Source organism: Eleutherodactylus coqui, chromosome 6 (genome assembly GCF_035609145.1).
Source record: "Eleutherodactylus coqui strain aEleCoq1 chromosome 6, aEleCoq1.hap1, whole genome shotgun sequence".
NCBI classification, from domain to species: domain Eukaryota; kingdom Metazoa; phylum Chordata; class Amphibia; order Anura; family Eleutherodactylidae; genus Eleutherodactylus; species Eleutherodactylus coqui.
In genome coordinates, this window is record NC_089842.1 from 78863376 (window position 1) to 78881292 (window position 17917).

The 17917-nt window shown below is 44.4% G+C and overlaps 1 protein-coding gene across 3 annotated transcripts in view; it reads right to left on the bottom strand.

Annotated features, from left to right (window-relative positions):
* The window catches only part of LOC136632266 (opioid-binding protein/cell adhesion molecule homolog), a 348157-nt gene that overhangs the window by 232762 nt on the left and 97478 nt on the right, over positions 1 to 17917 (bottom strand). The window lies entirely within an intron of this gene.

Sequence of the window (17917 nt, forward strand, 5' to 3'; positions counted from 1 at the left end):
TATTGAGGACTAAAGTTTTTCTATTTTTGCAAACTATGCACCATGGATGCTGCCTATTCTTTGCTACTTGGTCTGTATAAAACCAACCTAACCTATTAATATTGGTTAAATTGGAGAAAACACACAGATGACGAACATACAAACTCCATGCACGTGTTGCCTTTGGTCTGATTTGAACCGAGGACCCCAGTGCTGCAAGATAACAGCACTAAGCCACCATGCTGCCAATACTAACCAACCCTTACAACATAACCTGAAATGGTACATTTTCAAATATAAATTCATACTTTTTATGCCTCCTTTTATGGCCACTATGCCCATGAGTTCCTGTTGTTCTAAAACCATCAGCAAGGCCGAAAAGTATAATGCGTCCATGAAATGTATTAAACGTGGGCAACATGTGACCTCAGCATTCATGGAAAACTACGGTCACAAGCCGTCACGTGATGGACTGTAGCGGCGTCCTGTCCTTCAGCCCAGCACATGCGCATTTCAGCAGAAGATATATCTCTAGTAATGCTATGTTAAGTCTGGGTCTATGCTCATTAGAGCAGATGATGTACCTCTAACAGCACTACTATCTTCAGTCATGGACATCGCAGGTGTATCTTCTGCTCTAATGAGCAATTTAAGGCTCAGCGCAGGGTGGACAGGATTACTGGGGTCATTGCAGGTCCTATTCTGCAGAAAGGTGGTAAAATGAATGTACGGAAGTTGCAATGGCTGCAGTCGGTCCCTGCAGAAGATCACATCTGAGATTACACGTTCATCATTCAGGATTCATAACTGGTCTGTGCAGCCAAGGGAAGGTTATAAAGTTCTATGTAGCGGAACAAGATGTCATTCAACATTTTCCCATACAGGTTCCCCAATCCTTCAGGCATAAACTGCTTCCAGATGGTTCAATAAAAGTGCCTATGGTTATCTATCCCATTCAGAGCCACAATCTGAGGGGTGCAAGGGGTTATCAAGGGTGGCGCAGGCAAGAATGTGAACACTTCTGCCTGAGCCCCTCTTCTGTTCTAGTTTATGATGGCCCTCGTTATTTATCTCACCCGCCCTACTGCAGAGTCATACTTAAGGGATTTAGTTGCTGTGGATTTGATATCAGTGGGATTTCGAGCCTGTCTCCATTACTTCCCTCACATAAGCCAGGGATAACACTGTGTGTATATGAATATTGGCAATTAATTATGAGAGCGCAATGATTTACAGCCAGGGCCGTGTTCTGCAGGAAGCTGCTTACATCATCATCGCTTCTATCGGAAGTTTTCAGCCTTTTACATCTTGTAACTTGTTATGTGCATTGATCTTACTGCCTGGAGCATCAATAGAATGAACATTGTGTCCTCGTGCCTAAATATTCCTTATAGGAGTGACTCATTACAAGAGAGCATAACATTATGTGTCACCATAAGCTCTATCCAGGGGTATAGCTAAAGGCTGGAGGGCCTAAGTGCAAAAATTCAACTAGGGGCCACCATCTCCTTTTTAACGCACTTGATAACTGCTGTCCATGGTCCGCTGGAAGCTTTCTGCAGCATGACTGGGTCTCTTGGAAGACCCACCAATGTAACACTAGCAACCAGTTGCTAAAGTCTGAAAAGATTAGGGGCATAAGCTCCCAAACTTATCTATCAACCCCTCCTCCACCAGTAAAAAAGTAAACATACACCTATATCTATCTATCTATCTATCTATCTATCTATCTATCTATCTATCTATCTCACAGGCACCATATCTACAAGACAACTTTTATAAAAGTGGGTTTAGTTAGATACAATAGTTTAGCTTTGGGATCTAGGAAACCTCAATTTAATAGTCAGATACCAACTCTACACAATAATAGTAGTTACATTGCATTTAAGGCTATGGCCCTTTTAGCTGAGCAGACTTATCATTTGAACAAGCAGCACTTGTACCCATACCTTAACGATATAGCCTGCAGCCATCTGCACCTGTACCCATACCTAAACCATACAGCCTGCAGTCATCTGCACCTGTACTCATACCTAAACTACACAGCCTGCAGTCACCTGCACTTGTACCCATACCTTAACCATACAGCCTGCAGTCATCTGTAAGTGTACCCATACCTAAACCATACAGCCTTCAGTCATCTGCTCCTGTACCCATACCTAAACCATACAGCCTGCAGTCATCTGCACCTGTACTCATACCTAAACTACACAGCCTGCAGTCATCTGCACTTGTATCCATACCTTAACCATACAGCCTGCAGTCATCTGTAAGTGTACCCATACCTAAACCATACAGCCTGCAGTCATCTGCACCTGTACCCATACCTAAACCATACAGCCTGCAGTCATCTGCACCTGTACTCATACCTAAACTACACAGCCTGCAGTCACCTGCACTTGTACCCATACCTTAACCATACAGCCTGCAGTCATCTGTAAGTGTACCCATACCTAAACCATACAGCCTTCAGTCATCTGCTCCTGTACCCATACCTAAACCATACAGCCTGCAGTCATCTGCACCTGTACTCATACCTAAACTACACAGCCTGCAGTCATCTGCACTTGTATCCATACCTTAACCATACAGCCTGCAGTCATCTGTAAGTGTACCCATACCTAAACCATACAGCCTGCAGTCATCTGCACCTGTACCCATACCTTAACCATACAGCCTGCAGTCATCTGCACCTGCACTCATACCTAAACCATACAGCCTGCAGTCATCTGCACCTGTACCCATACCTTAACCATACAGCCTGCAGTCATCTGTAAGTGTACCCATACCTAAAACATGCAGCCTGCAGTCATCTGCACCTGTACCAATACCTAAACCATACAGCCTGCAGTCATCTGCACCTGTACTCATACCTAAACCATACAGCCTCCAGTAGTCTGTACCCATACCCATACCCATATCTAAACCATACAGCCTGCAGTCATCTGTATCTGTACCAATACAGCCTTCAGTCATCTGTATCTGTACCAATACAGCCTGAAGTCATCTGTACCTGTACCTATACCTAAACTATGCTGTCTACAGCTTCAAAACAAAGTTTACATATATGATCTAGTACCTTGGCATAAGCTTTCCAAACACTACTCACTTCCTGGACTACGTGAAATTTTGTTTGTAGCCCCTGAGGCTAACTTCACATGGGCAAGCGCAATATGGGGCTGTGAATCCTGCCCCCATATTGCACTCGCCATCCATGTGAAATCCCCATGGATGCAAGGTGTTTTCATGGCAATACATCCTCACATCACTTCGAGGATGCAGGGATCCTCCTGTGTGGCTATTACAGCCGGGCAGACGATCGCAGAGTTTCTCCCATTGAAAACAATGGGTGGTGCGATGCATAAGCACGCAGCGAGATAGAACATGCCGTGATTTGTTTCTCACATAACATTGCATCGCGGTGCCATGCGGGGAAACATCACTCGTGTATTTATACCAGCTTTACATATATAATTATATCTAGGAGATACCGAGGTTGTACCAGCATGGTCCATATCACTATATACAGAGAGATGTATAATTTATATCAGCTGTGCGTATATAATTATATACAGGAGATACCCAGGGTATACTAGCATGCAGTCACGTCATCACATTTTCGGGGCCTCACAGTCTCACACTATTGTTGCACTTAGGGCCCGACTCTTAACCCAATTCGTCCTGCGCTGAGAACACGCTGATGGTGAAGTCGGGTACTTAGTACAGCAGCAGTGGGAGACTGTGAGGCCCAGTAGATGTGATGATGTGAGTGCACATAACAGCCCAGAATGGCAGTGGAGGGGACCGGCATGCTGGGTGCAGTGCCACAGTAGCAAGGGGGGCCCCTAGGCCCCCTAGCTTAAGTGCCCATTCTCAGCTGTGGCCCCTGCCACCCCTATAGCTACACCACTGGCTCTATCTAAATCATAGGATTATTGCAAGAACCCGCAAGTTGTCATGATATTGATTCTATCTACTCAGCCCTAATCCTTACGAATATATCTTAGTCCTACAGCGTCCGCTGGATCAGACTAGACAGTCTTCTATAAACTGCTTTTCGCAAGATGGTAGTAGTGGCAGTTACCAAATAGGCAGAGTAGGCACTGGCCTATGGACCCAACAGGTTGAAATAATCTGGATTTGATCTTGAAAGAGAATTACAAGATTTCTTTCATAGTTTTCAAAAGAAGGGAAAAAATGAATCAACTCAAAGAAATTAAAACTTTACATTAATACAGTGTTTTCTCTATAGAGGCCTTAATGTAAAGTACTCGTTAACAACCTAAAGTACATAAACCATCGACATCAGGTTCACATTACAGTTTGTCTCTTAAAAGCTCATCTTCTGTCAGCTGTTAGTTTGTAAATAAGGTTGATGCAACCAATGTAGTGTAATGTACAATATAGTAGTGATGGTCATCTGCATCTAGCGGTCGACATGCACGCTACATTACTGAGTTCAATGCTAGGCCACTACAGCGCGCACAAGAATACCTTGAAAAACAAAGCTTCCTGCGAGTTCGTGTGTATCCCAAGTTTACGCCAACTCCAGATCCTAGTAGAATATTCACAAGTAGTATTAATAGGTTTATTAATATTGTATAATATAGTTTATTAATAGTTAATACTTTTTGTTTAATGGTATTAATGTTATTAAATTGACATATTACATGATTAATGTTTGATTTGTGTAATAAAATAGCTTTATTAAAATTGTTAATTACCGTATATACTCGAGTATAAGCCAAGTTTTTCAGCACATTTACACATTTTCAGCACTTATACTCGAGTGAGGTAAAAAACAAACAAAAAAAATGCAATACTTACCTCCCAGCCGGCATCTGAGTCCACGGCGGTGCGGCACGCTGCTTAAGACTTCTCCCCGCTGTCATCTTCCTGCTCGGCTTTGAATTCCCCCGCCGTCAGCGCTGTGTAAGTAAGTGCTGTGATTGGATCGAGCGCCAGCCAATCACAGCCGGCGCTCGATCATTTACAGCCATTCAGTGAATGACATCACTGAATGACTGTGATTGGTTTATCGAGTGCCGGCTGTGATTGGCTGCCGCTCGATCCAATCACAGTTCTTACTTACGCAGCGCTGACGGCAGGGGAATTCAAAGCCGAGCAGGGAAATGACAGCGGGGAGAATTCTCAAGCAGCTTGCTGCACCACCCAGAAGAGCATTGCTCCGGGGACACAGACAAGCTTGAAAAAGGCCAAAGCAGTGGCCGAAACGTCGCTGGTCTTCTTTTTATGGAGGAATAAAGGTTTGAAAATTATCTAAAACTACATCTGATGCTGCCTGGTCTATGCTTTGTAACTCTGGGGACACAGACGCCAGCTGGGAGGTGAGTATTGCATTTTTTTTAACCTAGTATATACTGGAGTATAGCCAGGCTTATACTCGAGTCAATGCGTTTTACCTGTTTTTTGTGGTGAAACATATTGACTCGGCTTATACTGGGGTTGGTTAATACTCGAGTATATACGGTAAAAACATACAGTATTAGTAGATAATTTGCGAGGGAGGCCCCAAGATTTTGACTTGCTTAAGGGCCTCCACTGGGTTTAATCCCGCACTGACTAGTAGAACTTTCCACCAGATGCTGCGCACACAATAAAAACAGACTGAAAAAAAGTGCAAAATAAGTGAAAACTGTAAATGCATAAATGCAGAGATTTATCGGAGATGTGGGACTTCACGTGCTTAACTCCTGGGTCTGAAGAAGAACTTAAAAACTGAATCTGCCTTTAAAATGTGAATACAAATCAGTAGACGTGGTTGTAGACTGTGGGCATAGAGATGAGATGAACAGTACTGGTTTGTGTTTGCTATGTGCTGCAGTATACTAATATAAAGATGCGCACTCCCAAGAAAACCACAAAATGACATTTCCTCTAAAGCAGGACGCACATCCTTTTCCGGCCTGAGGGCCACACTGCCACACTGTACCAATCCCAAGGGTATTAACATTTAAGACATTTATGGCATATCCAAATTATATGCCATAATTATGGGAAAGGTGCTAGTTCTACCACCTATTGGGTTGAACAGGTTGTCCAAGGTCTTTTTTAAAAATAAATTACAGCTCCCCCAGGCCGTAAAACAACCAATACCCATAGTCTTATCTCTCCTGCCCTCTGCTGTGTCCCACGCCGCTGCTCGGTCCTCAGCGGCTGTGCCTTTACAGGCTGCAGTCTTGCCTATTTATGGTTGCTGCAGCCAATGACAGAGCTCATTACTCGATCACTGAGCTCTGTCATTGGCTGCAGCAGCCTGTGACATCCTGTTAATCAGGCTGGTATAGCCTGTTAATGTTATGTCCCAGGAGAAGACCCAGAGCAATGGCACTGGACATAGCAGGGAGTGGGGAGAGGCGAGTTTAAGCCTATTTGTTGTTTTGTGGTCGGGAAAAAAGTGATTTATAGAAAAAAAAAAGCTTTTGGACACCCCTTTTAATGGAGTCCCTGTCTCCTCTGTTCGCTTTCCACAATAAAAGAGATGTAAGCATGTAGCTCTCTCCATTGTAGTTTGAGTTGCTGAAACAGCTGAAGGGTTCACTACTTTTAAACTACATTGAAGACACTGTAGCCATATTCATGCCTGGTGGTCATCTCTCCATCTCGTGTACTCCTTTCTGGAGAGCCACACAGGGTAAAGGAGGCCCCCATTATAAGCCAATTTATGGAGACGCTAAGAAAAGAATGCAGTCCACCATACTTACCTGATCCAGTGCTACATGTCACTCCTCATCTCTCTGACATGGAAACCAGATGGTTGGGGGCTGTAAAGAATGGTCTTGTAGGCTGAATGTGGCCCCTGGGCTTTAGGTTGTGTACTCCTGTTCTAAAGCACGTCTTTGTCCTATCTGGAGAGGCTGGAGTAAAGTTGAGGCGTGCCCAAGACTCAGGCCTGGACCATAGGGGGCTTTAATAGAGATTGCACTAGGAAGCTGCCAGAGTGCTAAAAGCTGGCTAAGAAGTCTTGCGGAAGCTGATGGCAGGGTAAACTCTTGGGCACACAGCTCACCTGGGTGCCGGGTAGAATACCAGGCCAGCGCTGCCCTCCAGTCGCACTCTTCAGCCCAAATTCTCTGTGCGCTGAAAAAAGAAGGGCTACTGTGGATACTGCAAACAACTTTTAGTGTTGAACAAAAACCATATGGAGGAGTCTCCACTGCATTTGGTATGAGGTGGGCTGCAGTATACAAGACAGTAGACACGGAGTATCCATGGCTCTCCCATCTTTTTAATAAACTTACTTCTTCCTACTACTGCTTTGTGCTGTGGCGGTGCTCGGTCCTCAGCTGCTCTATTTACAGGCTATAGTCCCACCCAGTTTACGGGACGTCATAGGCACTACAGCCAATAACAGCTCAGTGATCAAGCGCTCTGCTCTGTTACTGGCTGCACTGCCTGCAACGTCCTGTCAACAGCCTGTGGCAGCCTGTAAATGTCACATCAGAGGGGAGACTCGGAGCGGGACACAGCGGGAGCAGAGAAAGATGAGTGTATGTCTATTTGTTATTTTACTGCATGGGGAACATACTTTTACAGGAAAAAAAATAACTTGGACCGCCCCTTTAAGCTCTCTCTAAAATGAATAGATAAAATTCTATAGGCCTAAGCTGCCGTAATGGAAACCACCATCTCGCTATTTATAAGGGATACATTCCTATAAATAATCTAGAGATGTGCCTTCAGAAGTCACACAAACTTCTCTGGAGCTAATGATCTGCGCCAAATGTAAGCAGCTTAATTAACCCAACTCCCTTAGATTTTATTTCACTGCAAGCAAAAATTAAAAAGACATTTCAGTGCAGTGAGAAGAGATTGCAAAATAGAGCTATATTGTGATGTTGATTAGCTAAATTGCTCTAAAATGCACTGAAAGCAATCAGCTCCACACAACGTATGATTCACCCCAGCCGCTCTGGTGGAGGATGTGGTCTGCGCTTATGCCTTATGCTATTACATGCATCTTATGGGGGGACTAGATACAATAACAGATACAGAGATACAGAATGACCATAGTACTAATCACAGGTTATCAGGACTCACTGCTGCTGGCTTCACAGTAGCCATCCACTGCAGCAGTTATAGAGGAACTGTCACCGCATGCTCTGATATGTGAGGTCAGCAGCTTGAAGGAGACCAGGAAAGCCTGTTAGGACCCATGTTCTAGACTTACAAAGGAAGATTAAGGTATAAAAAAGTTATACACTTAGGGCTCTTTCACACAAGCGTATATCGGCCATCGTTTTCACAACTGGCCAATATACGCTACCATCTGGGGCGCAAAAACTCATGAATGGGCACACAAATCTAATGTTTGTGCACCTGTTCAAACGGAATGGGCCACGGCGCATAAGCGCCGAGGCTGCCATGCCATTTCCCCTTGCCCTTCCCTCCCCGTCTCACCTCCGCTCTCCTCCCCTCTGGGTGTTTGCAATGAGAGGGGGGCTGGGACGGAGCTAGGCTCCCACCCTTTATCCACAGCCAGCAATGGGAGAGGCGCGGGACAAGGTGGCACTTAGCTCCGCCCCCATCTGGCTCCCTCCCACTGCAATCAGCCAGAGGGGAGGAGAGAAGAGCGAGGGAAATTAGCCTCACACTGCTAAACTCCGTCCCACCTCCCTTCTCCGACCACTGTCATTGGCCCTCATAGGAGGCCATGCAGTGGCTGATGTATTCCGGCCTGAAAGATAGTTTCAGGACTATCTTTTGGGCCTGACATTAAAGCGCCTTAACCCCATATTGGCTGGCCGGGATCTTTTACGTCGCGGGAATACAGCCATGTGATCTGATGCATTGGAGTCCAATGCATCAGATCATAACGTGTATTGGCCGACCGTGAAAAAGCCCTAAAGCCCCATTTAGACACAACAATTATTTCTCAAAATTTGCTCAAACGACATCTTTTGAGCAATACTCTTTGTGTTTTAAATTGCCCATCTTTCAGTTTTCTGCCGAAAGATGGTTTTCAGTTCTGCTTGAAAAAGTTTATTCAGCAGAGCAGCTGATAAACAGGACCACAGGCTGTGTTCTGCTAGCAAAGATCTGATAACAGCTGATAACATTGCCTGATAAGCAGGACTGCAGCTGTGACTGCTGTCCATGGTGCTGACTTCTGCATAGGGAGCCCATGGCTGAACAATACAGCTAATTATAGAGCTCAGACCTCATGCTGAGTTCTGTAACAGCTCCCAGAAGCTCATTTGCATGCAAATGAGGCTGATAAGTACTAATAAGTGCCTATTAGTTCTTTTATGCAAAACGATCGCTGATCTTTCAATATTTTGAAAGAGATCTGTGTGTGTAAATGGGCCTTTAAGTTGAGGGAAAAATATGTAAAATTATGTATTAAACAGGCACTCCTGGGATTAAAAAACACTTGATGGCCTATGCACAGGATAGCTCATCAAGCGTTTTATCAGCAGGGATCTGCAACTCCGAATTGCTGCTGATCAGCTTATCCTGATCAGTGCAGTGCTGATTCTGTCAGTGCAGTGGGGTCAGATGTCCCCATTAGTGGTCAGGGCCGGAAGTGTAACAGATGGCTTCACTTCCACTGAATTAATGGGAGACATGCCTTCTATTAGACTTCTGGCTCCTAATTACAGTCAGAGACAGAAGTGTAACAGAAGGCATTACTCCCACTGATTTCAATAGGAATGAAGCCATCTATTACACTTCCGGCTCTGACAAGCAATGTGGACGTCCGGCCCCACTGCACTAACAGTGGGCCACAGGATCCTCTGATCATTTGAAACCCCGAGTGTCAGACACCCACTGATCAACTGGTGATGACCTGTCCTCAGCATAGTCACCAAAAGTAAATGCCCAAAATACCCTTTTAAATACTAAAACACACAGGATAAAACTGCAACTCAAAAAACAACTTGGGGATGTTGTTAGTTAGTAAACTCAAGTTTAACAACTGGTGCCAGGCAGCTGTTGCCAAGCTACACTGCAGTTCATTAATTTTAATACACCACAAATAGGGCAAATCAAACATGCTTGGTAACCATACATATTGGGGCAGATTTACTACTGAAAATGCACCAGATTTCTGGCATAAATTGCAGAAGTTATTCTGACTGTCAGATTTGGATTTCCCTAAAATGAGGAAAATTGGCTTCTATCCCAAGTGGTTTTTAGCCTTTCTTTTGATCAACATTGCAGGACAATAGTCTTAACCGAATGGACATGTCTCTTTTCTGCTTTGCATACTATGTAAATTTTAGACACTTTTTTTGCAAAGTCCAAAAAAGGGGTGTGGCTTTGCAGGAAAGGAGTGTAGCATGGCTGGGAAAGAGGGCATGGCATAAATGCGACTTTTTCAACTAAAATGTGTAAAATTTGGGTGCAAAAATAAAAAGTTAGACTAGGGAGTCTAAAAATGCACCAAATTTATCATCCAGCAGAGTCTCTGTGATAAACTGGTGCACTTAAAAAGGACTGTCACCATCTTTTGCAGTACTCACTTATAGCAAAATAAGCTAGTGTTTGTCATACTGATTGCAGTGATATGTCTTCTGTGTGTATCTGTGCAGTAGTTTTGGAGAAACACACATTTTATTAATAGCAACCAGACACAGAAGTAGTCCTGCATATTGATGAGCTGCAGCCTAGCCACACCCAGTATTATTGAATCTTGTCATTACTGGAAGCTAGGGGTTTGACAGGGCTTGCATCGAGGAACGTCCCTGGCACACCCCTAGCTCCCGATTGGCTGAAATCGTGAAGGCCCTTGCAGGTTCTGTATGGATTTTTGCCTGGCCTGGAGGGTTAGGGTTAGGAGTTAGTTTTCCTGTTAGGCTTAGATTATTTGCTATGTTACAGATGTGTTAACATGGAAGCATTTAGAGGTAATAATCTAAGCTTAACAGGAAAACAAACCCCTAACCCTAACCCTCCATGCCAGGCAAAGATCACTACAGACGCTGCTGCTATCAGTTTCCCTTCCATCTCCTGCCACCCACAGCTGTGTATTGTGGCTTCTGTGTGTCTCTCTTTCTGCTCTGACAGGGGAGCACTGATGCAGCAGAGCTCAGCTACTCCCCTTCACTGAAGCCTTCCTGCATGCTCCCTCCTCAGCCCCACCTGTTTATGGCAGCTGCATAAACAGGAGGGATGGATTTACGCTCCAGCGGCTCTCTCTGCTGTCTTCTCCCCCACTGCTTCAGAACCCGGCCAGCTGATCACCTTTCTCCAAGCCGGGGAGAGTGACAGCGGAGCCGGTCAGGCAGCGAAGGTTGGAGACTACAGCCACCAGGGAGAGTGACAGCGGGGCCAGTCAGGGCAGCGGAGGTGGGAGACTACAGTCGCCGGGGAGAGTGATAGCGGGGTTAGTAAATGGGAGGGCGGTCTTTGGTACTGCTCCATTGCCTCCTCTACCTTTAACACCTGTCACCGCCGCCGCTGCTGAGAGGCAGATGGGGAGCTGAGTAGCTTCCCCGATGAAGTATCTTCCCTGATGGCTGCCCGGACAACATTCTCAGTGATTGGCAGGACCTGTAAGGCCGAGGAAGGGGAGGCAGCCGCCAGCCAATCAGGAACAGGGGTGTCACTGCCCTGTCAATCTGGTCTCCACCTCTACTTCCTGGTGGTGACAAGATACAATAATAACTGCCACATCCACCCTGCCTTCTAGCCAATGATTGGCAGCTCTCTCTCTATGGACAGTAATAGCCAGACAGCTGTCAATGGCTGGAGGGCAAGCTGGGTGTAGCTAGCCGACAGCTCATGAATATCTGGGACTACTTTTAAGTAGTCCTCTATGTATATGCTGCTAGTGATTAAAGGCAGGTTTCTCACAAACTACTGCACAGATCCACCCAACAGACATTTCAATGTAATCAGTGTGATTGTCACTACCTTATGCTGCCCTCAGATAGAGGTGCAAAATGACGGTGGCAGAGTCTAATTTTAGACTGTCTGTCAAGTTTGCACTGTCTAATTATTAGACAGCATAAGTAAATCTGCCCCATTGTTTACAAATAAAGTGAGCTTTGATTTTCGTTAATTTTTTTTCATCAACAAATCCATCCTCAGCAGTGATTACAGTATTTATATATTTGTCTGAACAAATCCATGTTCATCACAAACTCGCTTCATTTGTTTGCTTCTGAAAAATCGATGATTTGGGTGGTATATTGAAATTAATGTGCTGCAGTCTAAATAAAATCATGGAATGCAAAAAAAAAAGAGGCATAGATGCTCATGACGACAACATAGTATTGCTTCTACACAAAACACTAGTTAAACCACAAATGGAATACAATGTACTTCTGTGTATAACAAGGTCATACTGTAGCTGAACTAGAGTGGGCACAAAGGAGAGCAACCGAGGCAATTAAAGGGGTATTCCAGAGAATATATGTTTTTCAAGTTTTCACCCATCACCTGGATGAGTGAAAACTGATAGATCAGAGGTGGTTAGACCACTGAGACCCCCACCAATCCGAAGAACGACGGACCTGTGTCCACACTATTTCCCAATAACTGTAAAATCGCAGTGAATGGACTGCTGACCACACATTAAGGTAATAACAGTAAATGTTATAAAACAAAAAATAACCATTGCACACCTGTTAAATCTCCTGCAGTTCCAACAACAAAGATCTGGTAGTCCATGACTGTCTTTGTTTTCCTGCAGCAATGACATGCCGCTCATCCAAGTGACCGATACTGTCAGTCATTGGCCTTAGTGGTCTTGTGCAGGACATGCTAGGATCACAACTGAGGTCAGTGATTGGCTGCAGAGGTTACATGGATGTTTGACTTGCCACCGCAGTAGGCCAATAAACAAAGACCGCTGAGGATCCAGTGCATCAGCGCTGGAGTAGTGGAGGATTTGACAGGTGAGTAACGGTTATTTTTCTGGTTTATAACATTTTCTGCTATTAGGTTAACTTGTTAAACTCTCCCACAACACCTTTAGGTTACATCTCTCAGAAATATGGTATATGAGGAAACACTCATGCAATGATAAGTAGAGGCTGCAGATATGGAGGTGGCTCTCCACAACTGCAGGAACACAGGGACAGCTGACAATATAGACATTCAGGGTGTTCCAAACTAACAAATACTAAAGCTTTGACTATACAAGATCCATGTAAAACAGACTTCACCGTGCAGGGAATTCTTCCAATAAGATAAATACTGCCTAAAGTTTATAAGCACCTTAAACCGTGGTCTGTACATTTGGAGAGGGTATATTACTGCTCCTGTCAACGTATATAGCAGCAAAGCAGATAGAGAAACTCCACTTTGGCATGTGGAATATTGCAGCTCTCTGTGGCCTTAGACATCGTTCAAAGTTGCCAGTCTGCCCACTACAAATTATTTGCAGATCTTACACAGATAGCATTCGGTTGTGGGGAATTCAGTTACGTTGTGCCAAACAGGGACATTGCACAAATATACAAGCTGCATACTGTGTGGCCTTCTGTTCCCACACATCATGCTGCCCAGAGAGTTTGGTTTATTTAGTTAGTGGTGGTTTTTTGTGTTCATATAAAACAAAAAGAAAACCAAAATAGGGAAACAGCAAATACACAAAGTGCATGTCAGCGGCCTCAGACGTCATCCAGAACGACCTTTATGACTTATTTGCAGGCCTTACCCTGCTAGCAGTGTTTTTTTGCAAGCTACAAGGTTAGGGCTCATTCACATTAGTTTTAGAGAATTTTGTTTTCCTGCTTCATCCGGGGAGCAAGAAAAGGGCACCCCCTGGCCAAACAATTCAGTTTTATGACGGAACTAAACAGTGCTGAATGGACCCCATTGACTATAATGGGGTCCATCTGGTTTTTGGCCTGCAGACTGACATTTTGCTGGAATTTAAAAGACGAAATACCACTGCTTGCTGCACTATTTCGTCCTGTCTTCTAGCTGATATCAGTGACACAGATTCCGAACAGAGCCTCTAACGCTGATATGAATGAATACATAGCTGATAAATTAACAGCTCCCCGTTCTACAGGAGGCGAGGCAAGCCCACTGCTATTCCTTATAAATGTGGACTCAGGTGATGTGGAAAGAAAGGTGCCAGCTTCCGGTGTTCACTATGACATACAGTCTACTCATGAGAAGGACCACAAAAAGGAAGAAGAGGTGGAAGATGATGAGGTGCTTGACCCAACATAGACAGTCGGGGAGCGTTAGGGTAGCAGCTTGCAGGGGGAGAAGGAGGAGGCAGACGTTTCGGGGCAGCACCATGCTAAGACAGGGTGTAGGGTGTCACAGACAAATATAAGGGCTAGGTCTGCACACAAGATTTGTGCACCCTTGGCATTCTTTGAGACAGCAAGTGATGATAGAAGAGTGGTCATATGTAAGATCTGCGGTAACTTTAAAACAAGGCAAGAACATAAACAACTTCAATGCCACGTGTATGAACAGTCACATGAACTATCACCACCTGCTGCCTGAAGAGTCCACCTAGACCAGAGGGTAAAAAGTCAGCCTCATCCTACTCATTATTACAGTGCTGTAGCTGCCTCTTCCTCCATCTCCCTCCCCATTCATGCGGTAGCCTCGGAGTACAGAGAGGCAGTTTTGGGTAGGGTCAGTAACACCTACTTCTGTCCGTGGCAATTGACAATCAGACTGCAGGCTTCAGCTTCCAGTGTGTCCCAGGTCAGCAGGCAGCCCTCCATCCCCAAGTTATGGGAATGTAAAAAAAATACCACCCCAGCCATCCATGAGCACAGAGCCTAAACAGAAGCATTGCACAGCTGCCTTCTGAAAAGTGATGCTCTGTGCTAACTCACAGTATCTGGATGCCCATCTGCAACGTGCGACAAGCGGGAATAGGCCTGCAGTTTCTATGGGTTGGCTGAGGAGTCGTGTTACAGTGTTAATGAATGCAGCGCACTCTATGTAATCTTGCGCACAGATGACGGTAGACAACAGGATATGGACAACTAATTGAATTAAATTAACGGGACGCCAGTGCCTGACTTAAAAGGTCTCGGTAGAGAAATAAGACTAAGCACACATATTTTAGTAAACTGCAGGCACACCATTTACTGTTGAATGTGGCAGTCTGCTAGAATATTAAATAGTAGAACAGTTTAAACATTGATACACATATAAACAAGGCCTGGGGAGGCAGCATCTGAGATAAGGGAGAGCTATAGAGAGACTGACAAGGACTGCAAACAAAACCCCTATCAACCTGACTAACAGTTTTTGCCAACCCAAAACACGAGCTAAGATTCTCCAGTGTGCACTCTGTGGGATCCTCTGGAGATTCTGTGATCTTTGCCGTCTGCAAGCTGTGACTGTGTTGACTGTATGGTGGAAGCAGGGATAAAAGGCACGGCTTAGAAGGATTTCAGGTCTGGACGACAAACACTGGCTTCTCTCAGAGTTGGGGATGGTTGATCAGCTGCACACAGGGTTTTTGAAGTTGTAGGAAAGCTTCTCCAATTACAGGACAGGGAGGAAGCCAATAACACCGCTTCACCTGGCTGCAACCATTCTCACCCCCACTGCTTCTCTCTCTCGGCCTCACTCTCTTTTTACACTCACCCTCATTCCCTGCCTCTCAACACTTTTTATAATTATCTACTACGCTACAGATCTGGGGAACAGGAAATTCTCCACCCTAATCCACTCAGGCAACTCTGCAACTGGACCAATTATGGTGCTTCTTTCTTCTGCTGGGTTACGTGATCTATGACAGTGGAAGGTCCTTCAACCACATACAGAGATTTTCCCAGTTAAATTAACTATTTGGCTCCCTATTCTGACTCCGTCACTACCCTCTGCTAAATGAGCTGTAGTTAGAATAGTTGCTCTTGACTTGAGGTTAAGTACTTTGTCACACTCCAGGTCACTACACAGCAACAATTTATTTGCCTAAAAATCTGTCTCTGCCCTGCACCACCATGTGATAATGTGTCTCTGGCATTGAAGAACGCCATCAGTGGCAGGGTGCATAAGCAAGCATGGCCAGGGGCATTACATATGCTTAACAGCACAATGGGCCCATGTCCTGCAGGTGGGGCATGAAGCAGAAAGTGGTAGTCCAAGTTTCATGGTACTCCCAAGAGCTGTGGGACGTTTATCCTTGTCTGTCTCTTCCTCACCCCTATTCTCCTCTTTCTCTCAAGACATAAATTTTCGAAAGCACAAGAAACAGCTGCAGATTTACAGTTTTTTCTTGGAGAAGGTCCGTGCTTGGCTGTTCTGCTTATCTGGTAGAATTTGTTCTTTGCAAACTTTATGACATCGCTTTCAAACCAAACAGCACACCTGCAGTCTCCCTTAGCATATTTTTTGATAACTCTCCTGCATTGCCTTGAAAGAGGCATAGGAAGCCTGTGCTAAAATGTTGTGGTCACCTGGCAGAATTTCTCCTTGTAAGATTTATGACATTACTTTTAAAAACAAGCACCACACCTGCTCTCTTCTTTGGCGCAATTTCTGATCTAGGAGACCCTATGTGGGCCTTCTTTTGTTCTCAGTGACACCCGTGTGTTACGATTGACCCTTACACAACTGTACATTATTTTGACTAGTTTTTGGGAGAAGCACAGTGTTCCCCAGACGTGTGTCTGTATTCCCATGCAATTTGGTCAATGGGCTTTGGCTGCACTGGGAACCTGATTTTTTACTTCGATTGTCTTCAATGGCAGTTGGAACAGGACGTCCCAACTCACAATGATTTTTGTTAAACCAACACAAACTAATTATTCCACTAATTGCTCATCACTATTTGTTACATTTTGATCAAATCGTAAGAAGGCCAGTAGCTACTTCATGGCGACCTCTTTTTAGTGATTTTCTATATTTTATTGTCTCAAATGAAAATACGTGTGAAAATCCAAAATAAAAGAAGAAAAGTGGCAGAAGTGGAATGGCCAAAGACTGTGCTTTACTGCAACATTTCCTTAATTGTAAGTGGACAAAGGGCGTTGTGGGCAATGCTATCCTCGCATGTGGTCAGGGCTAACCAGATAGTCAACTATAATCAGCTTGCCTGCACTATCTTATGATGCTCTTAGAGATGGCAGCAAAAAGATGGCGACAGATTCCATTTAAAAATCACACTACAAAAAGTCCTAACTGGTGTTCTGCAGCTCTCAGTGGAAGGATTGGTGCTATCTGCACAACCATATTTGATTCATGAAATAAAAGGGTCTAGATGGCTTTCTAGAAACCCAGTATTACTAGGTCTCTCTAGTAGATGCTAATGTTAGAGTACGGATTCATGGTATTTTTTTTTTTAGTAAGAGGCCAGCATTTAGGAATTAACCTGTGAGGAAGGGCGATTGCTCCTCGGGGGCAGAGCCATAGAACAAACAATGCAGTGTGAGTTGGTGTAATCGTTTGCATCCAGTTCTTTCAGCTCTGCTGGTTCTTGTATTGCTGATGACCAGTAGTATACATTTTATATTATGTTTCCATGTTTATTCACATCAAGGATGTGACTGCGACATTATTAATGGGATGTCTTATGGTATCAGGAATTTTCTGATGGTAAATTATACAATATATCATCTGGAATGTCTACCTCAAGGATCATCAGTTATACGCTATGTTTTACAATCTACTTAGCTCTGCAGCAGTATGATGGTGTTGAATGTGCAGGTTGTGGCGCAGCAGTAGGGTCACAGATCAGTTCATGGATTAGTAGCTTAGCATTTTCCTTCAAGTGTTGGGACCTTTCTCAAGGCTCCAGAACCAGGTGTAACTAGAGGCTATTGTAAGATTTTAAAGATCAGTAACGGCAGTGATCCACGGCGCTATCCACAGTTCATTTTTCACAAAAAGACACGACTCTATGCCCCAGTTCCTTACGCATATGTTAAAATCTGCATTTTTGTTGTTGTTTGTCACGGTTTGACTCTAGTCATAAACCAGCACAACAGGGATGATTTACATGTTCTGCCGTAGAGGACACCACTTCACATGCATAGAC